Source organism: Rattus norvegicus, chromosome 2, assembly GCF_021556685.1.
Source record: "Rattus norvegicus strain SHRSP/BbbUtx chromosome 2, alternate assembly SHRSP_T2T, whole genome shotgun sequence".
Classification (NCBI taxonomy): domain Eukaryota; kingdom Metazoa; phylum Chordata; class Mammalia; order Rodentia; family Muridae; genus Rattus; species Rattus norvegicus.
The window spans coordinates 72,726,366-72,749,190 of NC_141535.1; the positions used below are offsets into that span (position 1 = coordinate 72,726,366).

Here is a 22,825-nt window from a genome sequence, read left to right on the forward strand (position 1 = left end):
GGGCTGGGAGCCCAGCATTAATGACATTCAGGTTTTTACGGGTCTCATTTAAATCTAAAAGTATCATTTCATTTCAAAGTTGTTCTCCTGATACATGTTTAATCTCAAAGATGTAAGTAGCTATAAGAATTTGAATTCTATGATTTTTAAGTTAAGAATCTACGGATACCTGAGACTATTCCTTTAGGCAAAGATACACATTATCAGTTAAAATTATGATGGTATTACAGATGTCTTGTTAACATAGTTGTAATTATCAAACAGAATAATTTTAAATATTTCAAGATCAGCATAAGTTCTTTTCCAAAAAAAAAAAAAAGATTAGGTTTAGTGGACATGACCACAAAGAGGGTACTCATGCTTCTTTCTTAAAAAAGAATTCAAGGTATAAGAATTCAAAGTATTAAAGATTTCATTCAAAAAGTATATATATTCTTTCCAGTGGTAGATGACCACTAGAAAATAAACTCAACATTATTTTGTTTTGTTTTTGTCTCATAACGGTTTGTACATGTTTTACATTACTGGTATTTGTCTATGTTTTATGGTTTCTGGTTTTGTGCTTTTATGGTTTTTGTGTATTTGTCTGTGTGTATGTGTGTCTCTTTGTGTGTGTATGTGTGTGATGTGTGTATGAGTGTGTGTGAGAGTGTGTGTGTGTCTGTGTATGTGTGTCTTTGTCTTTGTGCTCTGTGTGTCCATGTTGTATTTGTCTGTCTATCTTTTTCCTCACATGTACTTTCTTCCCCTACTCATTTTCTCTTACTTTTTGTTTCATTTTCTTTATATATGCCATTGATTTTCAAAAGAAGATCAGAAAAAGAAGGCAGAATGTATAGAATTTTGCAGGACTGCGGGGGAAGGGGGAGAGTGGAATAGATCTGTGAGGAAACAAGGAAGTAAAGACAATGATTAAAATATATTATATAAAAATGTATTTCCTATTTAGAAAGAACCTCTTCCAAATATTTTATTCACATTTGTATGAAAGCCTATCACATTTGTAATTAAGAATAATTGCAGGGCAATTTTCTTTTGATAGATGTGCTTGTTTCTTACCAAACTGTATGATGTATTTTGATGTAAAATCCTACAACAGAAAATCAAACTTAGTATGTCTAAACATAAGCTAACAATGTATTTGACACATGTCTGTAGTTGACTAGAATTCTTTCATGCCTTTCATACATTTTTCTTTTTAAATCTTTCATTTTAATTTTATGTCTTATTTTTAATACATGAAGATACTTGAGATGAATAAAGATTCCTTTTGTCTACTAACACAATTGACATATGTTGATTTGACACCTTATGAAAAATATAATAAAACATCTACCTGTACATTACTTCTGAGGCTAGTATTCACTAGAAACAAAATCCTTACATATTTGAAGATACTACAAGAAATGTTCTGAAATATGAAGGAATTATAAGTTGTTTGAATCAAGGATCACCCTCTTTTATTCCCATAAAAGTTAGACAAATACTATCTTTTGATATTTTCCTTAGGGATGTTTTATCAAATTATACCACAAACTATAAAACCACTAGAAAGACCCAAGTGCCAGGGAAGCAACAGGTTCCCAGAAACCAACTGGGATGACATTAGCCCAAATATCCAGCAAAGGGGAGATAGAACCTGTAGAGACCACCTCAAATAGATAGGTACAGCACCTCAAATAAATAGGTATAGGTTGAGGGATGGGGCCATCCACCCATCTCACAATTTTTAGAATTGTTCCTGTCTAAACATAACACAGGGACAAAAATGGAGCACAGACTGAAGAAAAGTCCACCCAGAGACTACTCCACCTAGGGATTCATCTCATGTGCCAACACCAAACTCTGATACCATTGCTAATGCCAAAATGTACTTTTTACCAGGAGCCTGGTATAGCTGTCCTTTGAGACGCTGTGCTAGCGCTTGACTAAAACAGATGCAGATACTCACAGTGAAGAACAATTGGACTGAGCCAGGGACCCCAATGGAAGAGTTAGGGGAAAGAATGAAGGAGTTAAAGGGGATTGCAACCCCATAGGAAGAACAACAATATCAACTAACCAGACCCCCTATAGTTCCCAGGAATTAAACCACCAACCAAAGAGTATATATGGAGAGGGTCATGGCTCCAGCTACAGATGTAGCAGAGGATGGCCTTATCTGTCATCAATGGGAGGGGTCCCTTGGTCTTATGAAGGCTCGATAACCCCAGTGTAGGAGGATGCTTGAGCAGTGGGCAGGAGTAAGAAAGTGGGTGCAGAAGTATCTTCATAGAGTCAAAGAGGAGGGAGGATGGGATGGGAGGTTTGTGGAAGGGAGACCCGAAAGGAGGACATTTGAAATATAAATAAATAAAATAACCAGTAAAATATAATAAAGATAAAATTTAAAATTAAAAAATCCAGAGAGGTTAAATTAATTTTCCTGTTAAGAAATTTAAGCAAACTAATAATTAAAGATCTTGCTATATTTGTTCACTATAGAAATTGTACAATTTATTAGATAATGGCTTTTTGATATTTGCTTGTATTTAACTTCATATATGTTGAATGTCCTCCTCTAGGGATATCTTTTTATTATTATTTTTCAAAATTGTGCTTATATAGTTTTTATGCACTGAATGCTGTTTTACACTGAAAGATATAGTAGGACATACACAATATAATCTTTAAACTTGATTTATTATTCTCCTTGTTTTGATATGACCAAGATTTGAAGTGATGATGTTCAACAAGCATAGACTTGATCTTTTAATGGACGATGAAGTCTGCTATTGTCATTACCCACATTAATTGGATATATTTGATCTCTCTGTCAGTCTAAGATTTACAAAATGAAATTACATTAGTCATCTGCCAGGCTTTGTAAATGTTCACTGGTAATTTATATGAGTAAGTTTAGAATGAGTTATGTCACTGAGGTGACAGGATTCTTCCTTATGATTGTCTGAATATCCCTTTTGTTTCTTCCTCTTAAACTTGCCAGTAACAATTAAATAGAATAATATAATAAAGAGTTTTGGGGATTAACTAAATGCAGCAAACATATTTTGGTGGGAGAAAAAGAAATTTTATTGCATATTAAGTTTAATTGGCTACTCAGTTGGAATTAGGTCATTCGTACTAAAAAATTCATGTTATCTTTTACTTATGTTCAGCATTATAAAGGTATTTGCTTTGTTTTACCTAGCATATAAAGAAGGGTGCATATTGACAAATATACTTCCTATTCCAAGAAAGTATCTACCATTGAATTATTTGTTAACCCAAGTGTGAATAGATAAAGGTTTTATTTCATTTAGGTCATTAGGGATCATCAAATGTAAAGGACAGCTTCTGTGTAACCAGACAAATCCATGTGTCTCCTAACACAGAGAATGCAGAGAATCTCTGGGATGTAAATTGAAGCAGTTCAACGTAAGAGTTAGGATTTCTGCTCATTACATAGAATACATAGATATTACTTGAATGGCCTCAGAGCGCTTTTCCCGGATTTCTCCTAACAACGGTTTGGTGATTGTTTTTGAAGGGGTTTATAAAAGTGACAGCCTATATTATTAGAGGAAGGCTACCAGACACTAGGGAAACCAAGTTAGATAGACGCAATGACATGCTAAGAGGTTAAAAGAAATAGTTATGAATAGTAGACTTGTTTGTTGAAAAACACATCTATCATTATCAAAGCAAATGTAAGTAAGATATTAAAGGCAGAGTAGAATAGGGAAGGAAGTTATGAAGATTTGATACAGAGAAAAATAAAAAATAATTAACTTTAATTTATGGTCAGGTCAGCATGCTAATTTGTTAAGTGACAAGGAAAGCACTATCTAAACAAAGACTTTCCTTTTCTTCCTTCACACTTAGATTTCAATACCCTTAATATTCTTACCAGCCATTACGGGAGATAGTAAGGAAATTGGAACATCTGGAGGAGTGTTGTATTTCAGAGATGTTGTTAGGGAAGAGGACTAGTGAGATAGTTCGTGAATGAAATACTCCCTGGGAAAATATGTGTGCTTAAGTTCAAAATCACAGAAAATATATCAATCAACTTGGGTCTGTTATCACTTCCTTGTAAGGCCAGTTCTCATAAAAGGAAGAAGGGTGGGGCATATATCCTGAATCCCTGGAACATCAAGGGCCCGTTAGCTTAGCTTACAAAACAGGAAACACAATACTTCTGGAATATGAGAACTTAAATTTGGTTTATAAACTGACTTCCATGTGTTTGTCCTGGTACATGCACATACATACTTAAACATATAAATGTGGACAAACAATTATATCACATACATATTCTTCATAATCCTAAGACACACACACACACATAAGCAGGCATGCACACACAAGCAAACACAAACATCCATAGAGGCACACATAAAAGAAGTATTATTTATCCTTTACTATTCAAAAAATTGATATTTATGACTAAAATGTAAGCTGCAATACTTCTTGTCTAAGGCAAGTAGCCATTTATATTATAAATTACACAAGGACAAGGAAACAGTGAATTTTACTTAACTGATATATTTGGACAATAGGATCAGTGAACAAGGGAAACATTTTATTTTGATAGTATTTGTATATTGCTTGATCTTCACACATTGATTTAACCTAATAATTTGTATTGATCAAGACATTATTTAATTTCTTAATTTAATCATTTTATTTAATTTAAAATCTCATTTAACATAAAATCATGTTGTAAAATTATGTTTGTGTTTGGGGAAGTTTTGTATGGTCACTCCCCACAATTTAGTCTTCAGTCACAGGAGCACTTTGTGACATTTCCCATGAATTCACTCAGATTCATTCTGTATCACACAGGGAAAGTCTTCCATAAGTTTTTTTTTGTGTGTTAAAGAGACTTTCTTGTCTATTAAGTTCCAAGTTAATAAACATTTTTCCAGAATTAAAGGAATTGTGTTAATGCTGGGGTTCTGTATGGCCAGAGAGGAATGAATTGAGTTGGGACACAGCCTTTGAGCAAGGCTAGAAGACTAACACTCTGGTCTTGTAACTGTCTCTAACTGCATGAGACCTATTAGCCGACTTTTTCTGGAGACCTGACACTCTTTTGCTTATTATGTGGCTGAAAACTCGCTTGTCTTAGTGATTAACACATAGCAGCAGGGGATTAGGTAAAGGATTTATTTATTGCTAGGGCTCCCTTCTCTGTCCAGGCAGCATGAAGCCTCCCAGCTGGCTTGATTGGTTAACTCTTTGTGATCCAGAATAGAAGGAAAGAAAAGGAATTAAAATCCCTTACACAGATAATCATGCACTGACTTACATACATTTACATACATGTATTCTGGCCAGGCCCAGCCATTTGTCTGAATCAACTCCACAAGAGTTCATGCATGCTTACATACATGTACATATAAACCCACATATGTACGTAGAAACAGACATTTGCATATATGCAATTTGGATTGATAGATTAAATAGAGCTCCCCAAGCAATTTCATCATCTTTATTTCTTTTCTCTGGACATTTGTAGAAAATTACCTCATAGAAAAAGTGTTACACTAAAATGGGAGTTATAGAAGGATGTTGATATGAAGTTCAAAGCAACGTTTTTCATTCTCTATGCTCTATGCTCGTTATACATTCAAAGCAACTGTTTTAAATGACCTTGCCTTAGCACAGTCCACAACTATGGCTTCATCCTTGGACCTAAATCTCATTCTTTGAACACAAATTTGTCCTAAGCCTATTTCTCATTTTGGAGAAATTATGAAAGCTTATTGTATTTCTACTATAAGTAGTGGCCAAATTTTATTCTTCTTTCTAACTTTGTTACATCTTTCTAGCAAAGCAACTAAGAACACCTCTTAAAGCTTCCTACAATTATTTGAGTCAATTCAGGAACTCTATAAAAGCATTATTACTTCTAAATATCATTAATTCACAAAAGTTCATCTTTTAGTTGATCTGCAGGAAGTGTGCTCAATATGGTGGGCTAATGCTCAGATGTTATTATACTAATTAAATAATGACAGAAAAAGCATATCAGCTGCAAGAAAGAATCATGAGATTAAGTTTCTTTGGGACCTTTGTTTTTTGGGGTTCACCCATCTTAGTCAGTGCAAAAAAGGAGCCACCCCCAGGAAGTCTCTCTGCCAGTCTTAGCCTTTTGTAGATGGCTCCTGACATGTTGATTAGAAGGTATAGCTTCTTTTTTTATTTTATTTTATACTTTATTGGATATTTCTTTATTAACATTTCAAATATTATTCCCTTTCCAGGTTTCCTGTCCATAAGACCCTACCCCCTTCGTCTCCCCTTCTTTTATAAGTATGTTCCAATCTCCATCCACCCTCTTACTGCCCCCCTGACATTCCCTTGCACTGGGGGTCCAACCTTGGCAGGACCAAGGGCTTCCCCTTCCCCTGGTGACCCAACAAGGGCATCCTTTGCTACATATGCAGCTGGAGCCATGGGTCAGTCCATATGTAGTGTTTCAGTAGTGGTTCAGTCCCTGGAAGCTCTGGTTGGTTGGCATTGTTGTTCTCATGGGGTCTCAAACCCCTTCAGTTCCTTCAATTCTTTCTTTAATTCCTTCAACGGAAGTCCTGTTCTCAGTTCAGTGGTTAGCTCTATTTATTAATACTGTATGAGTACGGAGAATAGGATCTGTACATTATACCAGTAATTTTATTTGAAATATAATTTGTGTTTGTTGATATAAAAAGGGATTATAGTGTTCATCATTATATTAGGGATGAAATAATATAAAACATCATGGATTGCTTTTCAAAAAATAAAATAAATCTATTATTTCTTACACAAATGCCATTACTCTCTGCAGTGCTTAGATGGTATATTCATTTCTGTTATGACACCTGATACCCTCATGGGACAAGATATGTTTCATGATTATCTCTTTCTAAATTTGAAATTGTTTACCTACTGAAAGGAGTGTTAGATGACATTCAGAAGAGTTTAATTAATACTTAACCATTATCTTAGATATTCTTGAAATAGAATTTGGTATTGAAAACACATTTCTGTTTACAATTCTTTATGTATGTCAACTGAGTACTGCAACCAAAAGGAAATAAGGCTTTGGGGATTATATCCCATTTTATCCAAGTCATAACTTCTTTTCAGCTGAAAGATTAAAAGCCGTTCTTAAGCCAGGTAAACACTGTCTGAAGCTTTTCCATAAAATAACTCTAAAAATCCCAAGACAGCCTCAACAACTTTGATCACTGCATTTTTAGAAAAAAAAGTAGGCTGTCAGGCATACTCTTTTTATAGGACTCAGACCATCAGGTAGAACAAACATCTTTTTATAGTGATGCCAATTAATGTTGTGAATAATATTTGCTTAGTTAAACTATTAGAAAAACAGCAACAAGTATCCCAGATGCTTTTAACTATGAGAATTAGAGTCCTTCACTCCATAGATATAGGAAAATTAAATAAATGATGTAGCAATGAAATACTATGTACCTGTATATGAGAGTGTGCACACACATTCCCAGATAGGTACCAGAAAACTATGTAATGTTTGCAATATAATGACATTAGAGAGTGATTATTCTGGGGTTTGAAGTTATAGATTCGGAGATTTTTTTGTCTTACTTTTCCTCCTATGATGTTGTATATAATTTTAAAGGATATTTTAGTTGAAAACACCTTTATATTTTATTTTACTTTTATATGACTGCTATTTTTTGACAACTAAGAAATTATTGATTCTTTACATTGTTCCAAAATCAGTTAAACTATCATTTTCTTTTCATGCATGCCAAATTCCGTATCTGCATTTAAAATATAGACATCTAAAAATCACTTAAGGCATATGTTCACATACATCTATAATTTTCACATGTATGTATTTTTGTGTATGTATACACATGTGTATGAAATTATAAATTACATGCTGGAAGTAAACATTACATTACGATCTCAAACTACCAAAAGACGCACAGCAAAACTGTGCTACAAATAAAACTAATTCATTACCCTCTGCTTATGAACAATGAATACTGAACTTTACTCAATATGAATTGTTTTTTCTGATAACCATTTTTTCATCCGAACATTATGCAGAACACTTAAATGGGATAACCACATGTATTTATTTCAAAACATTTGTAAGATAGACTGACAATTTCTGAATATACTTTAAATCAAATCAAACTGTGAAATTAAAAGCTTTCAGTTTCTGAGCTGAGTTATGGAAAGGAAAGGGATTATGTTCCCAAGATTGCTTACTGTCCCCATGTTGACAATATGGAAAATAATTGGCAGCTGTTGCCAGAGAGTCCTTAACTATCAACCTGAATGTAATTGTTCTGCTCCTTTTAAATTTCATGAGAGGGCTGAGATTTGAAAGTCACTGTGGGCTCATTCTGTGTATGACATCTATGCCTCGGTGTTAAGGTGCAAGTGACTAATTGTAGCAGCAGCTTTGGTTCTAGAAGAGGCTTCCAGAAGAGGTAGACTATGATATTTTATTGCCTCTGTCACAAGTCTGAACAGTAGCATAAGGGTTTGTGAGAGAGCATGAAAAATGAGAATTCTGTGCCTGTAGCTATATATAAAACAATCTAGAACATTTGAATAAATTTAGTCTTAGAGCATGGACCCTAAAGAAGACAAAGAAACTAGATACATAATTCTAGCATGAGTTAACATGAGAAATAGGTCAACACAATGCCTATGACATCTGAACACATATAGAAAAAAGGTCAAGATACTATCTCTTCTATATATATATCATTAACATACATGTTTTGCATGTTTAAGGAATTTGGATATGGTAACTTAAGACTGACAATATTTATTTTTATTTATTTGTGTTACACCCAACTTGGAACTGGTAATGCCTTTCAAACTCTAAATGCAAAACAGGTGTTTTGGAGTTGGTTATTTCAGCTTCTTTTATATTATTATGCAAAAAACTGATGATATGTTCTTCTTGATATTCCTGATTTTTTTCTTTTTTTTTTAATCTTTATTAACTTGAGTATTTCTTATTTACATTTCGATTGTTATTCCCCTTCCCGGTTTCCGGGCCAACTTCCCCCTAGTCCCTCCCCCTCCCCTTCCTTATGGGTGTTCCCCTCCCCATCCTCCCCCCATTGCCACTCTTTCCCCAACAATCACGCTCACTAGGTGTTCAGTCTTGGCAGGACCAAGGGCTTCCCCTTCCACTGGTGCTCTTACTAGGATATTCATTGCTACCTATGAGGTTGGAGCCCAGCGTCAGTCCATGTATAGTCTTTAGGTAGTGGCTTAGTCCCTGGCAGCTCTGGTTGGTTGGCATTGTTGTTCATATGGGGTCTTGAGCCACTTCAAGTTCTTCCAGTCCTTTCTCTGATTCCTTCAATGTGGGTCCCATTTTCAGTTCAGTGGTTTGCTGCTGCATTCGCCTATGTAGTTGGTGTATTCTGACTGTGTCTCTCAGGAGAGATCTACATCCGTTTCCTGTCAGCCTGCACTTCTTTGCTTTATCCATCTTATCTAATTGGATGGCTGTAATATTACTGATTTTTAATTCAACAGTCCTCACAACTTCTATTTTGAACAGCTGCATGGGATCTTCAAACACAAATACATCAATATTAATAGAATAAAAAGTCGAGAGTTCATACATAGTAGCTAGTGTTACAATACAGAATTAACATGAGTAACAGACTCCACAGCCAGATTCATGCCTTGTAACATTTAAACCGATTCAAATATTCAAGGCTGTAAAAGAAAATCACAGTAAGAAGAAGGTTAAAATGAAGACAGTGTGTAAGATAATAAAGTTGATAATGTACAATACTCAATGTCATAGATGGATTTCTGTCCCAGGCTTTCATCTCTTGGTTTTATGTCACCACTGTCTCATGATATTGACAATTCATATAGTATCAATATGAAAAATATACTATAGGAGAAGTGAGTAGTACTTCACACACACACACAGACACACACACACACACACACACACATTGAGTTAGTCACTTCATGCCATATTAAAATGACTTTTCATTTGACTTTCTGACTTTACATGAAAACATTTATACATTTCTGCTTTATATAGTTGATCTAGGAATTTGAAGTGTTTTACAGCTGTGAACAGCTGTTAATAACAAGGGTTCCTATGTCCAATATAACAGTCATTTTCAAACTTTGTCTAAAAATTCAACTAAATTTTGATGGTAATTTCATTCTCAAAATATACACAATGAAATATGTAATTTTCACATTCATTTTGAATATGAATTTTTATATTTAAACAAAAAAGTCAATGTAAGATTATTATTATGTAATTTTAAGCAATAATTTATGATGATTATTCCATCCCATTGTAATTATTTTCTACAAGATTACTGCTCTGACAGATTCAAAACATGTATAATGTTTAAGTCAGAAACCAGAAATAGAAAACCAAGAAAGCTGTCTGGCAGAAGATACCCAGAGGCCCACCACAGCTTTGTGGCCTGCCTAGAATGGGAGCCACTATGATATGCCAGTATATACTGCACAGAAAAGAGAAAGATAAAAGATAAGCAGAATGGTTTGCTGTCTGTGAAGAGAGGCACAACTAGAGAGAGGAGGGAGGAGGTGGTTTGGGTGCTGTAGAGCGGGAGGTGGAGAGGAATAGACAGTTGTAAGTAGCCTGCCCTGCTACTTGAGGCCATGGTGAATTCTTGGTCTCACTAAGGGCCATGCCTCTGTAGGTGACCATGAAGAAGTAAGTATCTGCATTGTCTGTGGCTCATATTACTGCTAAGGGCTATGATGACACCAAGGGTCTGGGCTGCCTCCAGGGACTATTTTGATGTGTAGGAGGTATGCAGAGCTGTCTCCACACCTCACTGAATACAGCACTCAGGGGTACTGGCACTGTCCCTTCTCTCCCCTATGATATCCTCAGCAAGAGTACAATGGCCTCCTCATCACCACGTGTATCAGGTAGGAGAGATAGTCCAGAGGTCATGAGAGCCACAGATCTAGCTTCCCCGTTCACCAGGCAAGCAGACTGTTCACCTTAACTGGGTAAAACAGTAGAGATGGCCTTGGTTCTTGTAGGCTGGCACATTGGATGATCTAGCTGTGGCCGTTTTGGCGAGTTTGCCCTGGTGGTTTACCCCGTGGGGTGGGTTCAGGAGAGCAGGCTGCCTGCCTAACTTAGCTACTATCCAGGCCCAGATTCAGGGCTTTGAGTTGGCCCAACCCTTCATCTACCCCATCAGTGAACTGCTAGCTACAGATTCAAAGCTTTAGGATCTCCATGACTCACATTAACAGGAAATTCTAGAGACGTCCCAGTGTGGATCCATTATTGATAATTTAGCAGAAAACAGAGCCCTAGAACCAGACCAGTGACTTCTGCAATGAACATTTTCAAGTAAAGGTATGAGAACAAAGCAAGATGCATTGTATGAGAGAAGTATATATATAGTATTCAGTATTGTTTCTCAAAATGTATCAGTTCACTCTTAGAAATCTCTAGAATATAGTGTGAGTCATTAACTTCGAAGTGTTCTGAGTCTAATACTGTGAAACCACAGTTCTCTGGCTTTAGTATGAAATCACAGTTACTATGATAACAACTCTTTTCACAGCTGCTCTTTCACGAATTCATCCAAAATAAAACACATACACAAAAAGAAACAATTCATATTCTCAAGCTTAATTTTGATAAACATCTCATCTACAATTCAGCACTGTGAAGACTGATGCTTTTAGTCACAAATATTTTCTAAAACTACAGGAGTTATTTAATGCTCAGTGTTCAATTACAAATGAGTTGAACAAATGTAGGCCAGATACTTTTCTCAGTTTCTGTAATTCAAGTAGTTCAGTGTTGGGCCAATAAAACATGTGCACTTGTGGCAGGTCTAAGGTCAGGGCTAGGCTAACTGAAAATTGCCTAGCTTCTCTGAGTCTGTGGAGTGTAGCATGGTTATCCTAATGTAAAAGTTAATATACACATTTAAGTGATTATTTAGCAAGTTTTTCTTTCTTGGTCAGGATTACCTCACTCACAATGATTTTCTTCTAGTTTCAGACATTTGCTTACAAATTTTATTTTTTTAAAAATATAGTGGGGCTGGGGATTTAGCTCAGTGGTAGAGCGCTTACCTAGGAAGCGCAAGGCCCTGGGTTCGGTCCCCAGCTCCGGAAAAAAAAGAACCAAAAAAAAAAAATATAGATAATAAACCATTGTGTAAATAAATTCTTTTTTCATTATTCAGTTGAGAAACATTTAGGTGGTTTCCAGTTTGTTTTTTGTTATTTGGATTTTTTGTTACTATGAATAAAGCTGCTATGAGAATAGTTGAGCAAGTGTCCTTGTGGTAAGACGGAGCATCTTTTGAGTATATTCTAATAGTGGTATAGGTGGGTATTGGGTTAGATTGATATTTATTTTTTTGTTAAGCCATTACTTTAGCCAAAAATCTTCTTCTATAACCCAATGAATTCAATGAGTTCTGTACATATGTACACTGGGACTGGATCAACCAGTTTAGCGTGGAAAATATACTAGGATCATGTCCTGGGAGAAAACCAACTCTCTCAAACGATAACAGTCATGAATTCCCAATAGTACCTCTGACAGTAGTACGGTATCCATTTCCTCTTTTCTGTTCATTATGAAATCGTGCCTGATGGGAAACCACAGCTTATCTGATTTTATGTAGACAACAAACAGCTCTATTATTTCCTGAAGGCACTAGAGAATCGATTTTCTTAAAGCAACTTCTTTCCACTAAAGCAATAGTAAACTCCATGTTTTGTTTTAATATCCACACATTATTTGGTTTGTTTGTGTTACACTAAATTCTTCTCTTTAATCATTTTGAACTGTATTTAAACAAATAAATCATAAGTAACATACATCTGTTTACATGCTCAAAACCAATTCTGTATTAACTATAAATAATGAAGAAAAATAAAACTTAAATTTATCTAATGTTCATTCACTTGAAGTTATTTCCTTCTAGGAGTCTTGAGCAAGTTTGTTTTCTGCACTAATTAAAACATCAAAAGGCTGGCAAAATCTTAGGCACAGCAAGAAGGAACAGACAAATATTATTAAAAATGAAAGAGTACACATATAGCAAACTATACAGAAGGAAGATCTTGCAATACGTAAAGGGGGAGTAAAAGCAGAAATCATGTGGTTCCCATAAAAGGATAGGACATTTTAAAAACTGGGTTTGGCCAAATGCGAATGCTTCACTCCTTCTTTAAAAGGGGAACAAGAATACCCTTGGCAGGGAATAGGGAGGCAAAGTTTAGAACAGAGGCAGAAGGAACACCCATTCAGAGCCTGCTCCACATGTGGCCCATACATATACAGCCACCCAATTAGACAAGATGGATGAAGCAAAGAAGTGCAGGCCAACAGGAACCGGATGTAGATCTCTCCTGAGAGACACAGCCAGAATACAGCAAATACAGAGGCGAATGCCAGCAGCAAACCACTGAACTGAGACCTGGACCCCCGTTGAAGGAATCAGAGAAAGGACTGGAAGAGCTTGAAGGGGCTTGAGACCCCATATGAACAACAATGTCAACAAACCAGAGCTTCCAGGGACTAAGTCCCTACCCAAAGACTATACGTGGACTGACCCTGGACTCTGACCTCATAGGTAGCAATGAATATCCTAGTAAGAGCACCAGTGGAAGGGGAAGCCCTTGGTCCTGTCAAGACTGAACCCCCAGTGAACGTGATTGTTGGAGGGATGGTGGTAATGGGGTGAGGATGGGGAGGGGAAGGCCATGTAGAAGAGGGGGGAAGGGGCTAGGGGAAGTTGCCCGGGAAACCAGGAAGGGAAATAACAATCGAAATGTAAATAAGAAATACTCAAGTTAATAAAGATGGGAAAAAATGAAGAAAAAAAACTGGGTTTGGTGCCCTAGACTGGTTCACCTCTCCTAGTTTTTGGTTGGTCACCTTAAATAATGAAAAGGAAATTGATAGTCCCACAGCTTCCAGTAAACATGTTGAAGAATGACCTTCATCATGTCAAACAAATCAGAAAATCTCAGTCTTTGCCTTTGTTCAAGAGAGCGAGGGAGAAGCTAGAAGTTTGCCAACTCTCTGTAGCCATCTTCACTGCTTGTCTGTCAGGGATCTCTCTAGCTTCTATTCACTCCAAATGTTTGAGTGGAAAACCTCAAAAATAAACTTCACTTTTAATTTAGTGGAATAAAACATGTATTTAAAGATTGAAAATGATATAATAAAATTACATTTCAAAGGCTTATCTAGAAAATGCCATTGTGTATATTAAAATGGTTCTTGCGTACTACCAAATAAGTATCATTTTTAGCAATAAGCATTCTATATGAAGTTTCATACAAGCTATATTTAGGAATATGCTTTGAGATAAATATTTCTCTCACTTTGAAAGCAAAATTGTAATAATAAAGTAAATGTGCCCATATCCACATGTATTTACAAGAATTTTCTGTCGCAGGCAAAATAGTCACACAATGACTATGGGACTCCCTTGTGTGATTTTGTTCTTTCGGTATTGCAAGGAGAAAACAAACAAAACAACAACGATAACAACAACAGCATCAAAAGACAAATGGCCAAGGATTTTATGAATCAGCCCAATCCATCCTGTACTTGTTCAGAAAGATGGGCCTACTTGTAGTTTGCTAACACACACACACAAATGAAATGTATATATTTCTAATGCATTTTTAGAACAGACTGATGTGTAACTACCCAAAAAGCATCTACTGACTAAATCACAAAACTGTGAATATTTTACCTGGCATGACAAATAAGAACTTCCAATTTCCCACTAATCTAGAATCTGCATTAGTCGAGACTGTCCTGTCTCACCTAAGTTGATTTGGCAGAATCATAATTGCATTAATGAGAGGTCAATAAAAACAGTGAAGTTAGGCACAATCATGCAAGGATGGGTATTAAATGAGTGTGTTGGGCAGTCATAGGCACAGGATCAGAGGCTTATGGGAAAAGTTACTAAATATTTTAAGACCCCTATGGCCTTCAAAAAAAAGCAGTAGTGCTTAAAGTGGGGTTTTCGTTCAGTGAAACTGACCTTGGGCTGCTGTCACAAATATCCCAACTGTCAGATAGGAGATTCCTGAGCCTTTAAGAACTATAATGGTAACATCAAGAAGCTAAGGCACAGGTAAGCATTTACCCAGATCAAAGAGTAGGCATGAAAGCATAACTTCAATTTTATAGGAATAGTAACTATGAAATATGCAAATGTTTTTAGCATATTGTTTCTGTACTCATCACATTTAGATCACTTGTATGTCATCTTTCATTTTAATTCAAATTTCAAATTTGTGATCATCTCCACTACACATACATTATGTCTCCATAATGTAAATGGATCTTTATAACACTATGTACAGCATGAAAAGGCCGTCCAATATATTAATGTTTTAAATAACTTATCCTTGATGTTTATGAGTAAACATAGGACTGCAGTTATCAGACATGCAACTTAGCTATATGATACTGGGTTGGCAAATGGAAGGATTATCATAATAAGAAAAATATAAATAATTATGGATCTGTTTTATTATTATCAATTATGTTAGTTCAATGCTGGGAATGTGAAATGTAAAAAAAAAATACATGAATGCCATGGTCTTCTAGAGAAATCCACTATTCATTTATAGCTAGAAACCTATATTTTTAATCTGTATATTCTGACTATGTTTCCCCCTCCCAAGACACTATGCACATCCTCCTCACCCACACTCCCATGCTAATCCACATCTGTCTTTGTTTTAGATGAGTACCAGAATATAATCTTTGATACAGAGAAACTTACTGTTCTTCTGAAGCAATCACAAGACATCAGCACATTCAGAGTATATTTTTAATTCTACTCAATATTTTAAAATAGAAAATTCTCAACTCTTCCATGGGTATTCTTATAGTCAGTGCAACCTCCCAACACACTTGTAGATTAAATAAATTGTTGCATTTATTACCTGATTCATGCACCCGAAATTGTGTCTTAATATTAAATACAAATAAATTGTGTCTTAAAAGTAAATACTGTGTAAATATTGCCTGTTTAGGGTCAATTTTCACCACTAATGAAATAGTAAAAATTATCTCTGCATATCTAGTAAATTATCTGAATTTACTTTTTATAAACTAAGATGTTTCTTTAATCTTTCCTTTTGTTGAAAATGTGTTCTTTTCTCAAACAATTATCCTAATTACATTTTTCTCTCCTGCTATTCCTTCCAGTTCCATCCTATCTCCCCTCCTCTCCAGATCCACTATATTTCTGTCTCTTATTAGAAAAGATTTCCAAGGCATAGTAATAAAAGGTAAAACATAACCAATAATAAGTAAAAACGAAAACTCTGTTAGAGTTATGCAAAAGAAATAAGACGAAGAACAAGTCCAAGAGAATGCACAGGAATCAGGGACGCGCATGCTCACACAATATAACCAATAAACCGGCGTGATAATATATCCTACGAGGGCTGGTACAGACCTGCACTGGCCGTGTGCCTTCCTACTTCATGTGAGTTCATGTGAACTATTATCATATTAATTTACAGATTCTTGTTTTCATCCTGTCCCCAATTCTTTCTGGCTCTTATATTCTTTCCCCTCCTCCTCCATGGTGTTCTCTTCCTGGTAGGAGGGGTTTGATGGAGACACCACGTGAATACTGTGTATTCCATGACATCTGAGCATAATATCTGGCTATGGGTCTCTAGAGGTATTTCTTCCTGTCTATTTCAGGATGGCGCTTCTCTGATAGTGGTTGAGTAAGACTCTAATCTCTGAGTGAAAACTAATGTATTTATAAGACTTTGGATTTAATATTTCTCTACAATTATTGTTTATTCATTTGTTCTAAACAAGAAATATTTGTTTTGTTTTTTTCTTTTTTGTTCTTTTTTTTTCATTCTAGGACCCTGGGTTATCTTGTTTTTTTTGGTTCTTGATTATTTAAATACTGCAGGGCACATGTTCCATTTTGTGGAGTGAGCCTCATATGAAATCAGATGTTGTCTTATTTAAAAAATTTTTATACATATATAGATACTAGCCCTATATTAGCTGTTTGGTTAGTAAAAATGTTTTCCCATTCTATAGTCTATTATTTTGTATGAATGGTGGTGTTTCAGTCTCATGAGGCTCCACTTATTTATTGTTGATGTTAGTTCTTGATACTTTTTTCCATGATGTATTTCTGGCTCCTTTTCATTTGTCCATACATGTGTTTGCTTATTTCTGGGTCTTAATGTTAATTCCATCAATCAGTGTGCTTTTTTCTGTACCAATGTTATGTTGTTTGCTAATATTACTCTGTTGTACAATTTGAGAAGAGAGATGATGATACCTATGTTTTTGTTTTATTGGTTGATAATTGTGAAATTAATTTTCAGGATTTTTTTACTAACCTTGGATGAATGTGTGCGTATTTGTGTGTGTGTGTGTGCATATACATATGTATGTTTCCATATGACATTAAAATTTGCCTTTCAAGTTCTGTGAAGAATTTTTTGGGATTTGGTAGAGATTGCATTGATTCTGTGGCTTGCCTTGGGGAGGCTGACTATTTTCACAATATTAATATCACTTTTACATGAGTTTGGGAGATCTTTCTACAACCACAAAATTTTCATGGGTTTTCTTCATTATATATAGGCTATCAGTTTTAATTTTGAATAATATAAACATTAATTTCTGTTTTGTAAGCACAATTGGCTTTAATTTTATTCATTTAAATGATTGCTTACATTAACCCAATTATATTGTTGATTTATTGAAATTTCAATCCAATTTCAGAAGTCATCACACATTTTTGTAACCCACCTCTTCATTTATCCTATTTTCAATGGTCTAACTAACCAAATTACACTGGCTAATATCAAAGCACTTGTCTTAATTAGATCTAACCAATCAAAAAGAACCTAGATCTCTCTCTCTCTCTCTCTCTCTCTCTCTCTCTCTCTGTCTCCCTCCCTCCCTCTCTCTCTCTCTCTCTCTCTCTCTCTCTCTCTCTCTCTCTTGTGTGAATGTGTGTATCTGTGTGTGTTGGGGGAGGGGAGGTGCCTCTGTGTGTGTGTGAGGTGGATATTGAGTACTTCTTGCTATTTTTTCCTACATGAACTTTGAGACTGAGCCTCTGACTGACCCTTGAACTAAACAGTCAAACTGATTGGACTATGAGGACCAGAGAGCCATGTTTCTTCACTTCCCTCTACTCTTTGTGGAGCTTTATGCATGTGCTGTAATCCCATGTCTTTTGTGGACATACTTGTGATCCAATTGTTCCTTTTCACACTTGGAAAGAAGCACTTTACTCTTTAAAACAGATTGTTAGTCACAAAAGAAACTGAGCTTGTATTGTGTCTCACAAACACTGAGAAAGAAGATACTACTGCTGATTTCTCATTTCTACACTGTTATGTTTCTGTTATACATTAATTCTACTAACTTTAATTTGACATTTCTCATTTCAAAGTCAAAACTGTAATTAAGAATTCTAAGTTATATAATTATTTTTATAATTTAAAATATTAGACTTTTTTGGTTATTTTATTTATTTACATTTGAATGTCATCCCACTTCCTTGTTTCCTGTCCACAACTCTCCCATTCCATATCCTTTCCCCCTGCCTCTATGAGGGTGCTACCCCACCCACCTACCTACTCCCACCTCACTGCCCTGCCATCACACTACACTGGGGCATCCAGCCTCCAGAGGACCAAGGGCCTCCCCTCCCATCAATGACAGATAATGACATCCTCTGCTATATATGCAGCTGGATTCATTTTATCATGCTATATTACACATGAAACACATCATTCAATTGTGTTGTTAATTCAGAATACTTTTACAAAGTCTAATACAGTAGTTGCTGAACACATAAGAGTTTAAAACTGGAGATGTATATAGCCCAAATATGGCCTCAAATTGTTAAATATACTAATTTAATTGGAATTTAAACTCAGATAATAAAAATGGCTGAATGATAATCATATTTAAAAGTGGACATAATACCATAGCCCAAAGTTGTGTTCCAGGGGAAGACTATTAATTTTTAAGCTAAAGATGCTTCCTCTCTGAGCAGGAATAAATTCATTATTTAATCACATTCCATTATATAATAGCTACAAGTCCCATGATACACTATGTTATGTGCAGCAGTTGCAATAAGTAATCCATTATCTGTTCTCCTGTTTTGACATTGTACATAGTGATGTCAGTAATACAACCAAGAGTTATTCAGTTAAAGTTGTGACAAGTGCCTTGGAACAAACCCAAAATACAATGACAGGGTTGAGAGCATGCATCAGAACAGGTGAGGAAAAATGGAACCAAGTCTCACTTAGAATGAAGGTGAAGACATTTATACATAAAAATGTTCACACCAAAGTTACTGCCAAGTTTGACAGCTGCTATAGACACGAAAAGAATTTACAACACATCAAAATTCTGGGATAAAAATTCAACACAATCTTCTTTCTCTCAAGTGGGATTAAAGCATCCTCACTTGTTAACCTTATTGAGGTCTGTGGATTGTATCCTGGGTATTCTGTACTATTTTTGGCTAACATCCGCTTATTAGTGAGTACATCCATTGCATATCCATTTGGATCTGAGTTACCTCACTCAGTATGATATTTTCTAGTTCCATCCATTTGCCTACAAAACTCAGGAGGCAGAGTGAGAGAAGGATCTAGGTGGGAAAGGGGAAAGCAAGGGTAGAAGGGGAAAGTGATGAGTTATGGGGGGCAGAGACAGGAGGGAAGCCCTGAGGGCTCGTTGAATGAATGGAAATATGCAACCTTGGGGGTGGGGTGGAAGCTGAGGCCACCCTCTAGAAAATAAGAGAGACTCAGGTGAAAAACTCTCAAGACTCAAAAGGAGGGACCTTAGATGAAATGGCAAACAGTGAAGAAAGGGAACTGGTACATTCCACCTCCAGTAGAAAGACAGGGCATCAAGTGTAGGGATGGTGTTGACATCCTACAGTCAAAAATACTGACCCAGATTTGTGCCTGTCTGAAAGAACCGTAGAAAGAAAAATGAAGAAAAGACAGAGGCAAAGGTTTTCCAATGACCAGCCCTACTTGGGATCATCCAAAGGGAGCTCCAAGGCCTGACACTATTACTAATGCTATGGTATGCTTACAGACAGGAGCCTAGCATGACTGTCCTCTAAGAGGTCCAACAATTTTAATAAGTTGGAAACTGGCAGCCATAGATTTTTTTCAGACATGGTTCAATAGATGTACTCATTTCATAGGAAAGAAAAAAGACAAAGGAAAATATGTTTGTTTTCATATTATTTAATTTGTAGATTTATAGAGAGGTGAGTAGCACAATTTGGCTGAGAAAAAGAATCATGAAAATAAGCTAATCTCTGTGTTTTAAAATACACAACTTTAGGATGCACAATGGGATTGGGAAAAGGCTAACCATTGATGACAAATGACTTTAATAAATGGCAATAGAAAACATTATCAGGTTGTCAGATATGCGATAAGACAGGGGAACCTTTATGTGGCTTTGTTTGGTGATTGACTTACTTAAGAAGAGTGGACAAGAGTGTTTGGAATGTAGGTTGATGGCATATGCATTTATATGGTTTGCTTAAGACATTTATGATCTTCAGCAAAGCCACCTATTATGTCTAGAAGGGAGACTGAATTTGAGGAAAAATTTGGAGAGCATTGACTCACAGAGGAAAATGTAGAAGAAGCTCCTGGCATACAAGAAATTCTAAGATGTCCAAACACTAATAACTTTAGGGACTCAACTTTTTGCAACATGAGTTGTTAGTATATTGTTCACATACATAGTTCAATTAAGCTTCCATATTTGGGCAGGGGGAGCTCTCTTTGTGTGTATTTGTAGTTTACTTCAAGCACATTTATACTTGAGTATCCAAATATTTCCTGAAAATAATGAATATGTGCATATATAACTTTCCAGTGTTACAATTTGATCTCACTTTTAAAAATTACTATTTTACTTCTAGTATAATATGAGACATATTATTTATAAGATACACTTTATTGTTTGCTTTGTCCTTGCCTTCTGTAATATTGTAGTAGGGTATTTGCAGATCTATCCTTCATAGATTCATCAATTGTTCTTGGCAACAATATTCAAATATGCGTTCTTAATGCCTTGGAAATAGTGAACACAATAGTCTAAGCACTGTCACCCTGTTTTATACAAAATTTAAACATTCTGATTGACTCTGTGAATCTAGTAACCAACTTCTATTTTCCCTCTCCATCTCTTCCTATCCACTATCCCAATGCTGTCTCTCCTTCTAAAAGTACTTTCATTCATTATATTGTGAATTCCTTAAATAATAACCATTTTAAATTAAACTAATTGTGTACTTATAAGGTTGTGAATTAGTATATATACTTAAGGAAATATTGTAAAAGAGTAGGGTTGAACAATAATAAACGAACTATGAAAGTATAATATTAAATTAGATTTCATTGGTAATGTACATGTATAAATGTCGGTGGAGAAACAATCTTGTGCAATAAAATATGAAGCATTATTTCTGATAATAGTTCTAATGAGTTCACTAAAATCTATGCAAAAGTTTTATCAACATTATTATTGTTCAATTAATGAATATTTTAATGCTATGTTTTACTTAAAAGTAAATAAAAATTTAGACATAAACAAAAACATTACTTTGAATATATTTCAGTTAGAATAGAAATATTTGGAAAAATTAGTAAAGATTTTAAGAGCTATATTATATCTTTCAAAGGATTTTTCATATGAGGATATTATTTATTCTCATAGTTATAGATTCTTAAATATCTCTTTGTAACAACTTATAGTTATAAGTATGCATTTTTAGCTTTCATATTTACCTATAACATGAGATAATCAGCATTATGTCTAGTTTAAAATTTTCTAAATGATAAGTGAAAAAGATTCTATTTATTTTTGACTAACTTTTATAAGATTTTGAAAAAGAGAAGAGAGAATCAAATATCCCATGGGATTATAGAGAAAAGTAAGTGCTTACAACACTCAGTATGTCCACAGATGTGTAAAAGACTGGAAAAGTTACATGTGTTTTAAAGTTTTACTTCATGGTGTTATCAAATTATTCTGAAAGGAGGAACCATGAAGGAGCAAACATTTGTGGTGTAAATAGATAAAATAATCAACAATAAAATAATTAGGAAAATAAACAAGTTTTATTCTTCATTGGAAATATAGCATCATTGATGAATATTAATGTTATTGAAACCTAGGAAACAGTCCTAAATAAGGAGAATATCAGGAACTGCATATGAAAAGAAAATATTTAAGAACCCTGTTTTCTTTTTTAATTTTATTTTTTTATTTTTCTTTAATTGGATATTGTTTTATTTATATTTCTTTTTTTTTATTATTAACTTGAGTATTTCTTATATACATTTCGAGTGTTATTCCCTTTCCCGGTATCCGGGCAAACATCCCCCTCCCCCCTCCCCTTCCTTATGGGTGTTTCCCTCCCCACCCTTCCCCCATTGCCGCCCTCCCCCCAACAGTCTAGTTCACTGGGGGTTCAGTCTTAGCAGGACCCAGGGCTTCCCCTTCCACTGGTGCTCTTACTAGGATATTCATTGCTACCTATGAGGTCAGAGTCCAGGGTCAGTCCATGTATAGTCTTTAGGTAGTGGCTTAGTCCCTGGAAGCTCTGGTTGCTTAGCATTGTTGTACATATGGGGTCTCGAGCCCCTTCAAGCTCTTCCAGTTCTTTCTCTGATTCCTTCAACGGGGGTCCTATTCTCAGTTCAGTGGTTTGCTGCTGTCATTCGCCTCTGTATTTGCTGTATTCTGGCTGTGTCTCTCAGG

The 22,825-nt window shown here is 35.3% G+C and overlaps 1 protein-coding gene across 1 annotated transcript in view; it reads left to right on the forward strand.

Moving 5' to 3' along the window:
- Positions 1–22,825, forward strand: part of Cdh12 (cadherin 12) — a 1,210,919-nt gene that overhangs the window by 417,483 nt on the left and 770,611 nt on the right. The window lies entirely within an intron of this gene.